Source organism: Alligator sinensis, unplaced genomic scaffold (assembly GCF_000455745.1).
Source record: "Alligator sinensis unplaced genomic scaffold, ASM45574v1 scaffold444_1, whole genome shotgun sequence".
Taxonomy (NCBI): Eukaryota; Metazoa; Chordata; order Crocodylia; family Alligatoridae; genus Alligator; species Alligator sinensis.
Window position 1 is genome coordinate 1310088 of NW_005841886.1, and position 8480 is coordinate 1318567.

General features: G+C 43.7%; 1 protein-coding gene, 1 long non-coding RNA gene and 1 pseudogene across 3 annotated transcripts in view; 2 read left to right on the forward strand and 1 right to left on the reverse strand.

Annotated features, from left to right (window-relative positions):
- The window catches only part of LOC102373618, a 6477-nt gene extending 2123 nt beyond the window's left edge, over positions 1–4354 (forward strand). Inside the window, exons 2-3 of the long non-coding RNA XR_323135.1 lie at positions 2401–2621; positions 3976–4354. This is a non-coding gene — a long non-coding RNA (uncharacterized LOC102373618). The remainder of the gene's footprint in view (positions 1–2400; positions 2622–3975) is intronic.
- MARCH10 (membrane associated ring-CH-type finger 10) overlaps positions 1–8480 on the reverse strand; it is a 109875-nt gene that overhangs the window by 47171 nt on the left and 54224 nt on the right. The gene's annotated exons all lie outside the window — the stretch shown is intronic.
- LOC112549262 lies at positions 6401–6592 on the forward strand (annotated as a pseudogene).

The window sequence follows — 8480 nt, forward strand, 5'->3', positions numbered from 1 at the left end:
TACCCAACCATCCGCATACATCCCATCCCATACATACCGATATATCTATCTATCGATCAATCGATCGATAGATATGTGTGTGTGTATAAATATGTGTCTGTGTGTATATATGTACACACACACATACGTGTATATATATGTGTGTGTGTGTGTGTATATATATGTGTGTGTGTGTGTGTATATATATGTGTGTGTGTGTGTGTATATATATGTGTGTGTGTGTGTGTATATATATGTGTGTGTGTGTGTGTATATATATGTGTGTGTGTGTGTGTATATATATGTGTGTGTGTGTGTGTATATATATGTGTGTGTGTGTGTGTATATATATGTGTGTGTGTGTGTGTATATATATGTGTGTGTGTGTGTGTATATATATGTGTGTGTGTGTGTGTATATATATGTGTGTGTGTGTGTGTATATATATGTGTGTGTGTGTGTGTATATATATGTGTGTGTGTGTGTGTATATATATGTGTGTGTGTGTGTGTATATATATGTGTGTGTGTGTGTGTATATATATGTGTGTGTGTGTGTGTATATATATGTGTGTGTGTGTGTGTATATATATGTGTGTGTGTGTGTGTATATATATGTGTGTGTGTGTGTGTATATATATGTGTGTGTGTGTGTGTATATATATGTGTGTGTGTGTGTGTATATATATGTGTGTGTGTGTGTGTATATATATGTGTGTGTGTGTGTGTATATATATGTGTGTGTGTGTGTGTATATATATGTGTGTGTGTGTGTGTATATATATGTGTGTGTGTGTGTGTATATATATGTGTGTGTGTGTGTGTATATATATGTGTGTGTGTGTGTGTATATATATGTGTGTGTGTGTGTGTATATATATGTGTGTGTGTGTGTGTATATATATGTGTGTGTGTGTGTGTATATATATGTGTGTGTGTGTGTGTATATATATGTGTGTGTGTGTGTGTATATATATGTGTGTGTGTGTGTGTATATATATGTGTGTGTGTGTGTGTATATATATGTGTGTGTGTGTGTGTATATATATGTGTGTGTGTGTGTGTATATATATGTGTGTGTGTGTGTGTATATATATGTGTGTGTGTGTGTGTATATATATGTGTGTGTGTGTGTGTATATATATGTGTGTGTGTGTGTGTATATATATGTGTGTGTGTGTGTGTATATATATGTGTGTGTGTGTGTGTATATATATGTGTGTGTGTGTGTGTATATATATGTGTGTGTGTGTGTGTATATATATGTGTGTGTGTGTGTGTATATATATGTGTGTGTGTGTGTGTATATATATGTGTGTGTGTGTGTGTATATATATGTGTGTGTGTGTGTGTATATATATGTGTGTGTGTGTGTGTATATATATGTGTGTGTGTGTGTGTATATATATGTGTGTGTGTGTGTGTATATATATGTGTGTGTGTGTGTGTATATATATGTGTGTGTGTGTGTGTATATATATGTGTGTGTGTGTGTGTATATATATGTGTGTGTGTGTGTGTATATATATGTGTGTGTGTGTGTGTATATATATGTGTGTGTGTGTGTGTATATATATGTGTGTGTGTGTGTGTATATATATGTGTGTGTGTGTGTGTATATATATGTGTGTGTGTGTGTGTATATATATGTGTGTGTGTGTGTGTATATATATGTGTGTGTGTGTGTGTATATATATGTGTGTGTGTGTGTGTATATATATGTGTGTGTGTGTGTGTATATATATGTGTGTGTGTGTGTGTATATATATGTGTGTGTGTGTGTGTATATATATGTGTGTGTGTGTGTGTATATATATGTGTGTGTGTGTGTGTATATATATGTGTGTGTGTGTGTGTATATATATGTGTGTGTGTGTGTGTATATATATGTGTGTGTGTGTGTGTATATATATGTGTGTGTGTGTGTGTATATATATGTGTGTGTGTGTGTGTATATATATGTGTGTGTGTGTGTGTATATATATGTGTGTGTGTGTGTGTATATATATGTGTGTGTGTGTGTGTATATATATGTGTGTGTGTGTGTGTATATATATGTGTGTGTGTGTGTGTATATATATGTGTGTGTGTGTGTGTGTGTGTGTGTGTACATATATATATACGTGTGTGTGTGTGTACATATACACGTGTGTGTGTGTGTACGCGCGCGCGTGTGTGTGTGTGTACGCGCGCGTGTGTGTGTGTGTACGTGTGTGTATACGCGTGTGTGTGTGTACGCGTGTGTGTGTGTATACGTGTGTGTGTGTGTGTATGTATATATACCCCGTGAAACAGTGTTTTTACCACACCAATTTGAGTAGCAGCAGAGAATGTGTAGATTTCCAAAACAACTGGATTAGCAACTAATAAGTAATAATTTGTTTTTGCGTCCCTACTGCATTACTCACTGCGGTGTCACCAGCACTCAAGCTTCAACTGTGTCCTGCTGAGCTACTTAACTTGAGTTTAAAGTACTACTTTGGAGCAAAGAATTTGTGAATGGCTCTGAGTCAACATAGGAACAAAGCTCCAGCTAGAGCTTAAATTAACAATGAAAGAAAAATAAGCAAACCCTTCAAAAAGACTTATCATACAATGTAGGACAGCAGTCACCCACAAAACCAAAGCTGTCTGCAAAAAAAGGTAAGTGATAAACAGGCAACATAAGACCAACTCCAATATCAGTGCTTGGGTTCATGGGGGGGACCTAGCCACACAACAGAGGAATCTGCATACTTACATATGGCAGAACAATCACAGAATGACATAAGACAACATCCAGAATTTTGCCATAGCCCTGGCAGAATATCATGTAATGTATTCGTAAAAAATAAATAAATAAAATTCCCAATCAGCATGGGGGAAAAAAGCCCATAGTCTTATATTTGTATACATTGCAATCTCATTAAAAACACTGTCTATCATTAAATTGCTGCCAAAAGCAGCATGTGCTCAGCAATGGAAATTTATCAATAAATTTGATCAAATGCAGCCAACACTCAACATGACTATAAAACATATTGCCCATATTGGATAAACAGACTATAAAAAACAACCATAGGAATAGGTTAATGCAACCCATGTAAATAAAAGACATAATAATGCCTAGTATTCTCAGGCCCCCTCAGCATGAACTCTTTTTTCAAGTCATAGTGAGCCACCACATTAAATACAGTATAACCTCATAAATCCACACACAAAAAATCTGGAATTCTCAAAAATCTGGCACTTTTTGGAAAAAAAAAAAAAAATTACATTGGGGAGTAGCAGTCCTGAAGCAGCGGAAGAAGAAGTTTGCACACGGTGGCTGCCGCCACCATCCATTACCCTGTGCTGCTGCTCTGTGACCAGCCACTGCTCCTGTTTAAAAATCTGGAATTTTCAAATTTCTGGCAGGTGCTCAGTCCCAAGCATGCTAGATTTATGAGGTTATACTGTACATTTTTACTTCTCCTTTACTACCACAGCTGTGCTTTGCCTTTCTTTCCCTGTCTGGCAAACATCACCAAACAGGACCATCCAGAATTCCTCTGTCACACCCTCTCTCAACCTGTCACATGTGATTAGTGTGGCCCTACCCTCCATGAGGTAGAACCACACCAGGTTGCCCTATGCCTCATCTGCATATACATTTTTGGTGGATCCCAGGACTGATGATGAGAACACTGGTTCCAGTCCTGAGTTGGGGGTTAATTAATACATGGATCCTTTGTAGAGAGAATTGGGCGGAGGGGGTGTATCCGGAGTACATACACATACTGAGCAGTGCTGAGCTATGGGTTCACCATAGATTGAAAGGCTGTTGACCCTGCTGAGGCCCAGTCCAATGAACTATAAAGTAAGTAATAAGCTTTCTGGCCTTGGATTGATATTGTGTTTAGTTTGTTATCTGGCAGGGTAGATCCCTCAGGCCAGACCAAATCCGGAGACTAGATTATGTCCTACTCCCCAAAGAATGGATGCTAACAAGTGGAATGCATGCCAATCTGTTTCTCAGACCACTGCCTCCTAAGAGGGAAAGCAGAATAGGGGCAGCCTGAGAGGGACAGAAGTGTATGGAAGATGAACATCAGCTCCCTGGATGAAGAAAGGATACAGTGAGAGCTCAGACAGAGCTACACAGACTGGAAGACCCTCAGATCATCATACAGAAACCATCATGGAGTGGTGCACCCAACTGCTGGAGGGCCACCTGGGTGTAGGGATGTACTGGGGCCTCAATACCCTTTTGTACAAGAAAGGCCCAAGGGAAGAGTTGAAGAACTGGATGCCCATAACCCTCTCAGACTTTGACTACTAACTGCTGGCTACAGTATTGGCTGTGTGCCTTAACTCTGTTATAGGGATGGTGATCCATGAAGACCAGACATGCACAGTAGGCCTCTGTGAAGTGGAAAGTATTCACTTCGGATTTAGATTTGGCGGTTTGGAGGGACAGTGATTTGATTTGGTCTATATAGCCATAGACTATACAGGCAGGCAGTGCTGGCAGGAGCAGCTGGAGGAGCAGCCAGACAAACTGTGGCTTGAGCTGGCAGCCCGGGGAGAAGCCGCAGCTTGTCCAGCTGCTCCTCTGGCTGCCCCCACCCACCAGGGCAAGGCAGGAGGTGCTGGCAGCCCCAGGAGAAGCTGCAGGGGCTGGGGGGAATGATTGGGAGCTAGGGGGAATGATTGGGGAGATAGGGGGAATAAACCAGGAACTGGGGAATCGAACCAGGAGCTAGGGGGAAGCCCCTGTTCATTCCCCCCACTCCCAATCATTCCCCCCAGCTCCCTCTCCCCAATCATTCCCCCAACTCCCCGATCATTCCCCCAAGCCCCTGCAGCTTCACCCAGAGCTCACTGGACAGAGGGCATGGGAAAGACTGAGGTGAAAGTTAATCAGAAATCAGGACTGGCGCTTGCACTGCCTGACAATGGTGGAGTGAGTGGTACTCATGAGGGTGTTGTTATTGGTGCTTCTGTACACCAAACTGGTCTTCCCTTCTTTGGAGCAAATCATCCACATAATCCAGAGGGCCATGTGCATCTCCTTCTGAGGCTCCAGGTTGGACAGAGTGAAGAGGAAAGCCTTGTACAAGATGAAATGGACAGAGGACTGAAGAATGCTGGACATTCTGCTTTTCCTCTGGGCCAAATACATGAGCTAGGTCTGCAAACTGGCAACCAGGGCAGGGGATAAAACAGCCTGCTTTGTGAAGTTTTTTTTAGGTCACATGCTATGACATTGGGGGTACACATACCACCGCACATGATTTTAGCTACCTAGGAACCATCGTGGTTCTACTGAACCCTGGCACAGTTCCACAGCAAGTACAAACTACGGAAAGAAGGTCCAACAACTCAAATGAACCACCACAAAATGCAGGAAGTGGTGAGGAAATGGGATGTGGTGTCACCTATGGATCTACTCTCCAAAGATGGCTGCCAGACTGTGTGGGAGGGGATCTTCCACAAGGACCTACAGAAAGAGCACAGAGATGTGAACTGGCAAATAGGCCACAACACTCTTGGTGCAGGTGACGTGTTACATAGGGGGGCAGAGAAACCAATTATATCGCCCTAGGGACATCTGTCCATGGAAAGCAGAGATAATTGACCACTTCCTGGGGTACTGTCCTTTTGCCAAAGGGGTGTGGAGGAAAGTGTTCATACTCTTTAAGATGGTGACAAGGATCACAACCATGAGCAGAAAAGCAGTACTGCTTGGGCACCTCTCCAAGCAGAAGCGGAGCCCAACAGACCATTTTGACTAATTCATTTCCTGCTTTAGTAATGCCTTGTTGAAGGCTGGGAACCTGCTCATATATAGGCACACACACCTCTAAATAGATGCCTGTGTCAAAATGGGACTGAACTAGATGCAATGGTACTACAATAAAGTGATGGAAGACATCAGGGAGATGGCAGGGATCATTTGGAAGAGGATGGATTCGAACAGACTGTTCAGGAGGGGGCCCCCTGAAGAGAGCAACAACTACAACAATGATGTTGGTGATGGTAACAAAGGTGGCAGAGATGACGAGAGAAGAAAGTGACAATGACAACAGCAATGACTGAAAGGACAGGAAAAGAAACAGACGGGGGGAGGGTGTATGGGGTAAGCTTAGGGTGCAGGGAAAGGTTGCATGTCTTTGTGCCAGGCAAGGGTGATGATGATGGTCATGTGGGTGCATGGACACACAGAAGTGCAGGTACGCAGTGCAAATAGTGTGATGGGAATGTGTATGATGTAATGGCAATGATGTGTTTTGGACTGTCAAGTGAGTCATAACAGCCACAGGACAGTTCTGGTACAAGTAATGTGAGAGATACATATTTATTTTTCTACATAAGAATATATATTTTTGCAAATTAAAAGAAAAAAAAGTTTGTTACCTGGCAGGATAACCACCATGAGGTGGTTTTCAGTCCAGGTGGTTTTACTTACCTGGCAGGGGAGACACCCTTCTTCTCAGCTTTGAATGACTTGGTATAGTTAAAGGGTGGAGACCTAGACCTATCCATTGCACTGTGGACAGGGACTCCTGTGAGAGTCTACAAATGCCTCCAAATGCAAGGATCTCAGCTACACAATTTATGATGATGGGGGATTGCTCTCAGGCCTTCCCTCTAGCTTGCTCCTTTTGGCTAGGAGCAAGTGAGATTAGGGGACATCTGAACTCCAAGACCTCTGGGCTTGGGGCTTGCATGTAGGATGCCTACCCTGGATTTGGGAGTATCTGAAGCCCCAGGCTGAAAAACCTGGGAGGCAGGATGCTTACCGGTGGCAGCATCACACAGACTTGAATGATTGACCTCTGCTCAGTCAATAGAATCTGGCTGATTTGGCCTGAGACATGAACTTTCAACAACAAAAAATGTTTGTACTATATATAAGTAGGTACAGAAGTTCTGCTTAAAAGCGTTTTCATGGAGTACCTGTGCTAAAATTTGCAGCGGTTTCAAAAAAGATAACATGTATCAATTCTGGATGAACTAAGACTATGAGTACCCATAGTAATTTGCCTGTATTACTATAGGAGGCATGTTTATTTCAAAGTCAGTGCTTTCAAATTGGCCTCTCACATCCATGTGCTCAGGGAGAGCAGAGTCTGGCAATAAAGAGTGGGGAGAAGGGACTGCATGGGAAAGAAGATGGTGGGGGGCAAAGGGCAGGAGGGGCACCTGACCCCCCAGATTTATTTTCCCTCCTGTAGCAGCGGGAGAGGGACAAATTCAAGGCAAATCTCCAAAAATTAGGTTCTGTACATGGAAAACTGTAACAAAATTATACCTTTTCTGTATACAGAATCTATGGGGACCTTCTTATACTTGAGTAAATACAGTACTTCATGACACAGGCTGTAATGTGAAATACAAATTTACTCTGTATGCTTTGTACCGATAGGCAAGACTGGTAGGCAACCTGCTTTGATAGCCATTTCCTTCTAAAATCCTCCTATCAAATACCATCATACTCCTTCAAGCCGCAGGAAGGCAATTAATTAGCTCAGAAAGAAAAGCAGAAAGAACACATTCTCCTAGCAGTTCATCGGATACCATAATACATCTAGTCACGCAGTCTTACTCCTGCAGATTATACTACAGTACTGCTGGTGCAGCAAAGCATGAATGTATACACCCTATATTCTCATGGTAGTGGATTATCTCCTATCTGAATAGGTGTGTTTAGGTTCAACTGTTCCTCCTTAGGAGGTATCTGGCCTTACTGTTCTCTGTACACTACTCATTCATTCATGTAGCATAGCTGAAAGCTACCTGGGGCTGCTTTAACATACACACACTTTTCCCTTGTGCTCTGTGAATGCACTGGAAAATATGTATTTCTGTTTATTTGGGGTTGCACCAATACATCAGTCTGATATTGGATCAGCACCATCATAGACTGATTGTATCAGAAATTGGCCTGATCAAGCCAATAATTTGGCTGATAAATGCTTGTGCATGTGCACAGCCACAGAGCAGCAGGCAGGCAGTGAGGAACACAGCCCTGCAGCTTGGAAAGCTGTGTGCAGCTGGTAAGTGTGTTGGTGGGGGGAGGGAAGGGGCTGGGGGCCCCCACAGTGAGGGAAGGAGTGGGCCTGGGGCAGCTGCTGCCCAGCTGGGGTGGGGCACGGGCCAGAACCACGGCTCATCTGGGGGTGTGGGGCAGGGGAGGTAGCTCCCACCACTGCATACACCCTGGGGGGGTATGGAGAGGGGTGTGCCCCAGATCTGCATGGGAGGAGGCGGGATGGGCTGCAGCTGTAGGCTGGGGCCGAGGCAGTGCCAGGTTCTTCCTGAAGAATGGGGGCTGTGCTCCCAGCACATGGAGGCTGTGTTCTGGGAGGGTGGCAGCAGTGCTGGGAGGGGGCTACAGCAAAATTTGGGGTAGCTGCAGCCCTTCTTCCATAGCCCCCTTCCAGCGCCACTGACGCCCACCCCAAGCACATCCCGCATGCGCCAGGAGCACAGCCCCCATGGCACAGCCCCAGCCTGCAGCTGTAGCCTGCCCCCCCC